General features: G+C 37.0%; 1 pseudogene; it reads left to right on the top strand.

The window, feature by feature from the left end:
- The first annotated feature begins 575 nt into the window (after positions 1-575).
- On the top strand, positions 576-4,428 carry LOC143532079 (LRR receptor-like serine/threonine-protein kinase RPK2; annotated as a pseudogene).
- Positions 4,429-11,032: the final 6,604 nt, after the last annotated feature.

Below are 11,032 nucleotides of genomic sequence, written 5' to 3' on the forward strand. Positions count from 1 at the left end.
TCGATGGCGAGACTCGAGGAGGAATTTAAACACTTGCTTGTTCATAATAAGCAACAGTTCGAGCGTGAACGGTTTTCCTTTCGGTCGACTGAAGACGTCGGGTTTGACGACAGTTCGAGATTCTCTTTCGGGGATGATTTGGTTGACGAGTCCGTTCAAAGAGATAGTTTAAGCCGAGGCTCCGAGGTTTTCTTAATGGATTTGGTCAATCCTAATATTATTCCGGATCTGAAAAAGTAAGAGTCTCGCAATAATTCATAATTTCAGCGGGAACGATTTCATGGGCACATTGAGTTCGGTCCCGGTGCAACCGGGACCGACGAGATTAGTCGGGAAATCCGTTTATTTTTTTCTTGCGGGTGGAAACAAGTTAACGGGTCGTTTTCCAGGCGTTTTGTTCGATAAATGTTCTCAATTTGAAGCGATGGTTGTTAATATAAGCTCGAACGCGTTTTTCGGTGAGATCCCGTCAAATATCGGTCAAATTTGCAAATCTTTGCGGGTTTTGGATGCCTCGGGGAATAAACTAACGGGTTCTCTTCCGACTAGTTTTAACGAACTCGGTTCTCTTGTTGTATTCAAATATGCTTCAAGATGATATCCCGAGTGAGCTCGGTCGGCTTAGAATGCTGCAAGTTTTGGATGTTTCAAGAAACAGTCTTAGCGGGCCGATACCAAAACAACTCGGAAACTGTAACGAGCTGTCGGTTCTCGTGCTCTCAAGCTTGTTTAACCCGATCCCGCGTGAGTTTACTCAAACCGAGTTGGCTCGAACGGAAGAGGAGTATAACTATTTTCAAGGCGAGTTGCCTTCGGAAATTACTAGTTTACCGAAACTGAAACTGTTATGGGCTCCGAGAACGTCTTTGGAGGGTTGTAACCTCATGATGGAGACACTAGAAGAAGAGAAACTGATAGCTGCTGCTAAGCTTATTATTAACGAATTGGACTCCAAGACGTTATCCGACAAAGCCGTTAGAGTTTTGGAAGATCTAGCCGTGCGATTAGCAGCCATAACGAAAACTACCGAAGATAAAGACGAAGAACAAGACGGAAACGAAGTGTTAAGTGATATGAATTTGCAGATTGATTCGATATACCGTAAGGTCACGACATGGGAAGTCGGTCAATCCATGATATGGGAATCCGGACCTGACGAAGCCAAGGAGTATTTGAACGCGGTTGACGATGTTCGAACGTTAATCGAGAGATTAGAAGGTTTGAATCCCGTTAAAAACAGTGAAGAACACGAGATTTTACGAAAAGCTAACGACGTTCTTCAGACGTCGATGGCGAGACTCGAGGAGGAATTTAAACACTTGCTTGTTCATAATAAGCAACAGTTCGAGCGTGAACGGTTTTCCTTTCGGTCGACTGAAGACGTCGGGTTTGACGACAGTTCGAGATTCTCTTTCGGGGATGATTTGGTTGACGAGTCCGTTCAAAGAGATAGTTTAAGCCGAGGCTCCGAGGTTTTCTTAATGGATTTGGTCAATCCTAATATTATTCCGGATCTGAAAAAGTAAGAGTCTCGCAATAATTCATAATTTCAGCGGGAACGATTTCATGGGCACATTGAGTTCGGTCCCGGTGCAACCGGGACCGACGAGATTAGTCGGGAAATCCGTTTATTTTTTTCTTGCGGGTGGAAACAAGTTAACGGGTCGTTTTCCAGGCGTTTTGTTCGATAAATGTTCTCAATTTGAAGCGATGGTTGTTAATATAAGCTCGAACGCGTTTTTCGGTGAGATCCCGTCAAATATCGGTCAAATTTGCAAATCTTTGCGGGTTTTGGATGCCTCGGGGAATAAACTAACGGGTTCTCTTCCGACTAGTTTTAACGAACTCGGTTCTCTTGTTGTATTCAAATATGCTTCAAGATGATATCCCGAGTGAGCTCGGTCGGCTTAGAATGCTGCAAGTTTTGGATGTTTCAAGAAACAGTCTTAGCGGGCCGATACCAAAACAACTCGGAAACTGTAACGAGCTGTCGGTTCTCGTGCTCTCAAGCTTGTTTAACCCGATCCCGCGTGAGTTTACTCAAACCGAGTTGGCTCGAACGGAAGAGGAGTATAACTATTTTCAAGGCGAGTTGCCTTCGGAAATTACTAGTTTACCGAAACTGAAACTGTTATGGGCTCCGAGAACGTCTTTGGAGGGTTGGTTTCCCGACAACTGGGGCGGTTGTAAAAATTTGGAAATGGTCAATTTAGGTCAAAATTTATTCACCGGTGAAATCTTTGGATTGAATGTATGCAAGAAGTTGACTTTTCTTGACTTGAGCTCAAACAAGTTGACCGGCTAGCTTAGTGATAAACTTCCGGTCCCGTGTATGACTTTGTTTGACGTTAGCAACAATCGTCTCTCAGGGGCAATTCCGTCATTTCGTCACACGACTTGTGAAGCGTTTGATCATTCATCGGTATATTCAAGATACTTCACATTTCAAGCTGCAAAAGATACCAAAAGTAAGAGTCTCGCAATAATTCATAATTTCAGCGGGAACGATTTCATGGGCACGTTGAGTTCGGTCCCGGTGCAACCGGGACCGACGAGATTAGTCGGGAAATCCGTTTTTTTTTTCTTGCGGGTGGAAACAAGTTAACGGGTCGTTTTCCAGGCGTTTTGTTCGATAAATGTTCTCAATTTGAAGCGATGGTTGTTAATATAAGCTCGAACGCGTTTTTCGGTGAGATCCCGTCAAATATCGGTCAAATTTGCAAATCTTTGCGGGTTTTGGATGCCTCGGGGAATAAACTAACGGGTTCTCTTCCGACTAGTTTTAACGAACTCGGTTCTCTTGTTGCGCTTAATTTAAGCCTCAACATGTTACACGGAGTCATACCCGTTAACTTTAGCAAGATTCTAAAGAATCTTTCGTTGTCACGCAACAATCTAACGGGCCTGATTCCTTCAAGTTTAGGAAAGTTGGAATCTTTAGAAGTTCTTGAACTTTCTTCAAACTCGTTATCCGGAGAGATCCCGGAGAATCTTGTTAATTTGCGAAACTTAACCGTTCTTTTGCTCAACAACAACCGTCTTTCGGGCCATATCCCAACCGGGCTTACAAACACTACACGAATGAAAAAATTCAACGTGTCATTTAACGAGTTATCGGACCCGGTACCCGGTACCGAACACCGTCATGGCAGCCTCGTCGTCAACCCAACAGCCGAACGAACCCATTGCGACCGGGGGAATTTCGTAAATTACCCCGATTCTTCATCATCATCCCCACCGCAGAAAACCGGGAACGGGAACTTTAATTCGATCGAGATCGCTTCGATCACGTCGGCTTCCACGATATTTGCGGTCCTTTTAGCGCTAATTGTCCTGTTTTTCTGCGCCAGGTGGCGGCCGAAATCCGTGGCCCACGGGCCAACCCAAAAGGAAGTCACGGTGTTTACCGATACCCGGGTCCCGATAACTTACGATAACGTGATACAGTCGATCGGTAACTTTAACGCTAGTAATTGTATCGGGAACGGTGGATTCGGTGCTACGTATAAAGCGGAAATCGCTCCCGGGTTTTTGGTCGCGATAAAACGGTTAGCGGTGGGACGGTTTCAAGGCGTGCAACAATTCGAAGCGGAGATCAAAACGTTGGGGCGGCTCCGCCACCCGAACCTCGTGACGTTAATCGGTTATCACGCGAGTGAAACCGAAATGTTTTTAATATATAATTACTTACCCGGTGGAAACTTAGAACGGTTTATACAAGAACGGTCAACGCGAGCCGTTGACTGGCGGTTCCTTCACAAGATCGCATTAGACGTCGCCTGAGCGCTCGCGTATCTTCACGATCAATGCGTCCCACGCGTTCTCCACCGCGACGTGAAACCGAGTAACATATTATTAGACGATGATTTAAACGCGTACTTGTCCGATTTCGGGTTGGCTCGTCTTTTGGGTACGTCGGAGACTCACGCGACGACGGGGTCGCGGGAACGTTCGGGTACGTGGCGCCGGAATACGCGATGACGTGTCGGGTATCGGATAAAGCCGACGTGTACAGTTACGGAGTGGTGCTTCTCGAGCTTTTGTCGGATAAAAAGGCGTTAGACCCGTCGTTTTCGAGTTACTGGAACGGGTTTAACATTGTCGGGTGGGCGTTAATGTTGCTACGGGAAGGACACGCGCGGGAATTTTTTACGAGCGGGTTGTGGGATGCGGGGCCGCATGATGATTTGGCGGAGGTGTTGCATCTGGCGGTGGTGTGTACGGTGGATTCGTTGTCGACGAGGCCGACGATGAAGCAAGTGGTTCAACCGCCGTCGTGTTAATGTAATGTTTATTAGGGTTTTAAATTTTTAATTAATAATAGTGTTAATGTTAATGATAGTGTTGATTATGATTTGTTTGTAAATTGGTGTATATGGGTGTTGACTTTGACCAGATTTGTGCAGATGAAGATTTGTTGCAACTGGTGTTGGTGTAACATTGTTTGTTTGTTTGTTTTTGTATAAACTTTTGATTTTATATAGTCAAGTCAGATTATGTTGTTTTGTATAGTGGTACTTAGGACATTAATTAAGGACTTTATTTTGGTCAATATGTGATAAGAGTCGGGTTGAAATGAGTTGTTTAATATATCAAAATGGGTTCACTGATTTTACGGCGGCTGATGCCTCGGGTGGTGGCGACAGTGATAGTGATGGAAGTTGTTGTGTGAAGGATGGCGGTGGTGTTGGCAACAGATAGGTGATGGCAACAAATAATGGTTGTGGATAGAGGTGGGCAAAAGGACAGGTTAACCAAATTGACCTGAAACTGAACCGGTTTGAAAGTAATTATGTAGAAATTGATTTGGAACTGATTGAAACTGTAGGCTCGAAAGTGGCTTATAATTCTATCCACTGAAACCGGTTATAAACCAGTTAACCAAAACAAAAACCGGTTAAATGCAGACCCGAAACAGATCAAAATCCAAACAGAAACCGATCGTGACCTGGTGAAGAAACCGGTTTTATCCCGAATCGAAACTGATCATGAACCGATTTAACCGAACTTGTTTCAATGCAAACTAGTTTTGTGTTTTAAACCGGTTTGTGCACTTATAGTTGTAGCTGTTGTTTGGCTTTGACCGTTTTAAATTAGTTATTATTCTATAAAATATTGACCCGTTGTTTAATTTGAGTAGAGTAATACAAACCAATATGCAATTTGTTACGAAAGCAGACCTTGTTAAAAAGAATTTACGCCTTTAATCCCACTAGTTTAAAAGAATATTCAAGTTTAATCAATTCTTATAAATCGTTTACGTATAAAGAGCCCGCTTTACACTTTCAAACATGTTTAGCCGTCCATCCACCAACCCATCTAAATTATTAGACCAACGCCGTTGATCATCTTACTCGACTAAACCGAAAAATATGATGTTTCACCATCTTTCTCGTTGTCTTTGATTTATTCATTGAAAACAAATAAGTAATTTAAATTCAATCGAAAAAAGCTCAACGTAATAAAAATCACACTGCATAGAAATTTTAAGCTTTAAAAGTTTGCTAGAGTAAAATATTTTTTCTCACTTATAAATATCGATTCGAGTTCTCATTATCACTGGGATTAAACTCACTTGAACACTACTAGTTTAAACTTCTGTTTTTCTGAACCACGTTTTCAAGGTTTGAACTCTTACCATTTTAGTGAATTTTAGTGAAGTGTGTTTTTTTATAACTTATCTAATAGACTAATACACAAAAATACACTTACCACAAAAGTTGTTAACCTAATATTATATTTTCTATATGGACAAAAGCCTTTACAACTTTAGTTGGATACTTGGATCCATTCCATTTAAAATGTACCCATTAGGAGACAAAGGCCCAAACATGTTAAATGCACCTTTTTAATCTTTTATATTTTTGCTTATCTATAGAGATCAAATACAAACTCTACTTAATCTTAAAAAGCTTACAAAATTATATGTGTTATTATTAGATAAATCAATAGGTGATAATGATCGTAGTTTTTTATTATTTTTTTTGGATTAAACAAAACCTTTCATGTATTAAATAAAATAATTCAATTACAATAAAGATGTGGGTAAGCGGGAAACATGCTGCGCTGCCACCTCTTTTGAATGACAAACCTGATCCTACTGAAAACAAAGTTATAGTTCTTTATCATCGATAAGTTATTGTGCACGACCTGTTAAATTCTTTTAAAAAACGTAGAAACAAAATGAAAAACAATTGTTTTTTTTGGCACCATTTATTCAAACGTACATAGCTTTTATATGCTTTATTATATTAGAGGAACTAATACCATGAACTTGAATACTATGGTAGGCAGAATTATAAATTGCTTTGTATAAAATACATGTAGAGGTATATTTTTTTTAGACTTATATAATATGTATCTTAGTTGTAATCGGTATGCTAAAGTATAATGACTAAAATCTAATATATATGGGGAACATATTTTAAGAACTTAATAAGTTGGAAGAGCTTTATAAACCAATATGGACAACAATCAATTAAATAAATAATGAATTTAAGGCTAAGATTAAATCTGATTAAAAAATTTAGTAAGAGAGGTAAAATAATCTTTTAAACATGTATAATGATTGTTGTAATGTAAACGTTCTTTATACATATGTTAAAATTCGATTCAATGTGAAACAAAACCGTACAAATTTTTCCACGCATATAACAAAAATTAAATAGAAGAAAGATAAGAATCATTTAAAGATGTATAATGATTGTTGTAATGTAAACGTTCATCACACATGTTTTAAAAGTTGATTAAATATGAAACAAAACTTTAATTTTTTTTCCATATATACATATAACATATATGTAAAAAAAATGAAAAAAATTGTTACATTAAATTATTTTGAGTTCTTAAAACTTAAAGTGATTATATATCAAATGAAACAATTCCACATACACCCACATATATATAGACCACTTCAGGCGTAGCCTTATCCGACCCTGCCCATTCTCTTCGCCTCCTAAGTCCGCGTCCGCGTGACTACCTACAAAATCATACCGGCCTGCTGAATCTGTTTTAAGTCCAATCCATCAACACTCACGACCACGATAGCCACAACCGACCAACCATAGATGGTCCTGCATCAAATACGGCTAATTAATAATAACTACAATAAGTCAATAATCAATATCATAACATATACCTCAACTAGTCACACTCTAATTTTATTTATATATTTATTTACTAGCTTTTGAACCCGTGTATTATACGGGATTTGTCAAATGACCGAAATTTAGGTATTTAATCATACGTAATTTAGGGGTTTTCTTTTGAATCTATAGATTAGTTTTAATATTATCACACACCTTAAATGTTACATATTTAAATTATACATTTTCTTAATATTGAAATAATGTTTCAGTATGACATAAAATCAATTATTGGTACCTAAATATATTCAAGATGTTTTATATGATCAATAAGAATGTAAATTAAACAGTGTTTTACATATTGTAAGATTATAAATATTGTATTTATTCAACGAAATTTGATATACACGCGTAACTAAATATCTATTATACGATAATGGTAGTAAATCATTATTTAACTAATTTAATAATTCACTGTTTGATTTTAAACTTATTATATATATTCAATGGTTTATATGTTTTTTTAAAAATTATGGTAAAACTTTATATATCTAGTAGTGAAATTAAATTTAATGGGTTAGTAAAAGTTATTATGATTTAAATTACATTAAATACATTTTTTCATATAGGTTACAACTAATGAGTCATATCAATTAAACACATGACCCATGGATAACTTGAATTAATGAGAATGAAGATTAGAAAAGATTGAATGTGGTTAGGACACATCATCATTATTATTTTTGTTTATTAGTATAGGTAGATTATTCTTTTTTTTTTTGTGGTATTCATAGTTGCGCATGCGGATCACAAGTCATATCACAGTGAGAACATGTAACGTGTTTTATGGGTTGGTCTCATCTTTTACTAGATTTAGTCATCACCTCCATTCCACTCAAACCCCACTTTTATTCTTCTAGTACTCTCACACCACACAAACATATTTCTACCCTATTTGGCACCTTATTTGTAAGACATTTATAGAAAAATCTTAGGGTACGTTCGTTTCATAGAATTTATAAGAATTCACGATATGGCTTGTTCGGTTCAAAAGAGATGAAATTGGAATTAGATGAATTTCAATGAAACCATACGTTGAATGGAATTCGAAAATCCTTCTAATTTTGGAAGAAATTTTGATAAAAACCGAAGAAACTTTTTAACCCTACCCAATTGGAAAGTTGGTAAGTCCTTCCAATTTGTTTAATATATTTTTTTGGGTTAAAATTTAATCATACTACCAACCCAACCTGCCTTGCTATCCTCCAATTTTTATTATTATTATTTTTCACTTTAACTAAAAAAAATAAGCAATTTTTTGGTTTTTTTTTTGGGAAAGGAGGGGGGGGGGGGGATTTATTTTTAAGCAAAATTTTGGGTGGAGTGGGTCGGTGAGTTGACCAACTGAACACATGATAAATTTTCCAAGCATTCCATTCTATTTCCATTTTCAATTCCTTAACAAAAATTCCACAAAACGAACACCTTCTTAGTGTTCCTGATATCGTAAACGAGTGAAGAAGGGTGTATATTTGCCCAAAAGGCTATATATTTTGTATACTTAATACACTACTAGAAAACTCGGCATTTGCAACCGACGTTTCGTTCGCAAATCGGTTGCGAATGCCCTTTTGCGACCGAATTGCGACCGGTTTTGACGGTCGGTTAAACCCTGGTCGGCAATTATTTTGCGACCACTTTTTGCGACCGAAAATATTTTTGCGTCAGATTTTGCGACTAGAGTTTCGGTGGCAAATTTACCAACCGAAGTTGCGACTGAATCTTTTTTGCGACCGATTTTGTAACCGAATTTTTTACGACCGAGATGGCGACCGAAATTGCGACCGAATCTTTTTTGTGGCCGATTTTGTGACCGAACTTTTTACGACCGAAACCGGATTGTTTGCGACCACAATCAGGACTGAATTATTAGCGACCACAATCGCAACCAAATTGATTTAGCGATCAGGATCTTTCCGACCGATTTAGCTACCATGCTTTGGTTCAAAATTTCTATCCTTTCGGTGGAAGAAAATTTTGTAGAATCAAAAGAATAATTATTTTTGATTTTGTATTCTTTATTTACCATAACCAAATAGTTGTATATATTAACACAGCCATATACCATTTCATAATACATAATCAAACCCCATTGTTGTCGTTAACACAACAATATGAAATCATAAAACTAACTAGACCATTCATAAATATAAAAGTATCGAAATAGAAGTACAATAAGTGATATCAAACATTGGTACCAATATCTGATTTAACTAACTAGAGACATTTTTCTTGTGTTGTTAAGAAATGATTGAATTTGCTTTTCCATTTTGGTGCTGTCGTCTTTCATTTTGATTTGAAAGGAATGTGAGTATATATCGTGGGATGTGGATTATGTTTGGGGAAGAAGTAAGGTTGGCTGAGAACGTGCCGATCTTCCTGTAGTTGGTTATTGAAGATAGGAGTAGAAATTTAATATATTAATGGAGTATCTTTTAAGATAAACGTTATATTATAATCTTTTCATTTGGACATGATGTTAACTTGATTCAAAACTACATTTTGTTATCATCTTTAATTAAAATATCATTCATCAAACTTTGATTGTGATGAATATAAATTCAAATTCAAATTAAAGTCCATGTTTCAAAATTTTTATATAAGCATGGGAGAATAATGAATAGTAGATTAGTTTGAAATTTTTGAATTTAATATTTAGGATGTAAGATGAGTTGAGTGGCCCGTGTTAGATCTCAAGCTCGAGTTAATCGATCAGACTTGGCTAATTTATTTTTATTAAGCTAGACGCTAGTAATCTTCTTATTAAGAAAATTAATAAATTTTAAGGTGGACTAGAGGGTTGGTGTTATGTTCGTTAACGTATCGGAACAAAAACAAAAAAATATATAAAACTTGAGGTTGACCAATGGAGTGTCATTGGTCAGATAAAACCTTAGCGTTGTCGGTCTCTTGTGTTGAGGCGCCGAATCTATGCGAATTTAGTCAATTCTTATTACGCTCATTATCGTACCAAAACTTAAAAACGTAGCGTCGTCCAATAGTCTACCACTTTGCCCAATGAAGGGGGGGGGGGGGGGGCTACGGCACCACCATTCTCTTATAGCCTAAATAATAATATGTGTTACATGTCTTAATGTGGCATATTGTATCTTACGAGTTATAACTCTTTATGGATATCGTAAACCTCAATAGGTCATATTGGATTATAAAGATTTATATTATGTCTTAAAGGGTTACACCATATTATAATGAGTCATTTTATATCGTAATGAGTAATAGTGAGTTATGCACGTCATAAGGCCTCATCTAGCTCTTAAGAGTAATAATAGCTCTTAATCGGTTGTCACATGCCTGGTAGGGTCGCATTAGATCTACATGTTAGATTAGATTAGATTAGTTATGTCTATGATTAACCAATACTAACACTAAGTACTACCCTACTTGGTCGCAATTGGTGATCATTGACCAATAGTGATCCTGATCAACAGTAAAAGCTCATATTTTATATTGAACTTATTGGATCCTAGTGGTCCTTTACTAATCCTAGATTACATTAATTTACACAATATTTTATGTTTGCTTTTTAATTTGATTTTTGATTAAACCTAGCTAATTGACATCATTTGTAATTATTGGATATAATTGGCTAGTAATAAACGTAAAAACCTCTAATTTACCAATACTGACTCTAATTGATCTACTATTAACACTAAATAATTCTAATCACCCTAATTGATCAATATTGACTAACAATAACTCTAATTGCCCTAATTAAGACTACTTGACTCTAATGGTCCCAAATTGATCATAATCGTCTTTGATTGATCCTAACTAACACTAAGTCGCCTTAACTCCTTTATTTACCCAGGCTGGCTCCGAGAAGTCAAAAAAAATTTTGAGCCGAAGGCGAAAAATATTTTGGGCTT

The sequence above is a fragment of the Bidens hawaiensis genome, unplaced genomic scaffold (assembly GCF_021521415.1).
Source record: "Bidens hawaiensis isolate Kalapana, Puna unplaced genomic scaffold, B.hawaiensis_p1.1 tig00009343_1, whole genome shotgun sequence".
NCBI lineage: Eukaryota > Viridiplantae > Streptophyta > Magnoliopsida > Asterales > Asteraceae > Bidens > Bidens hawaiensis.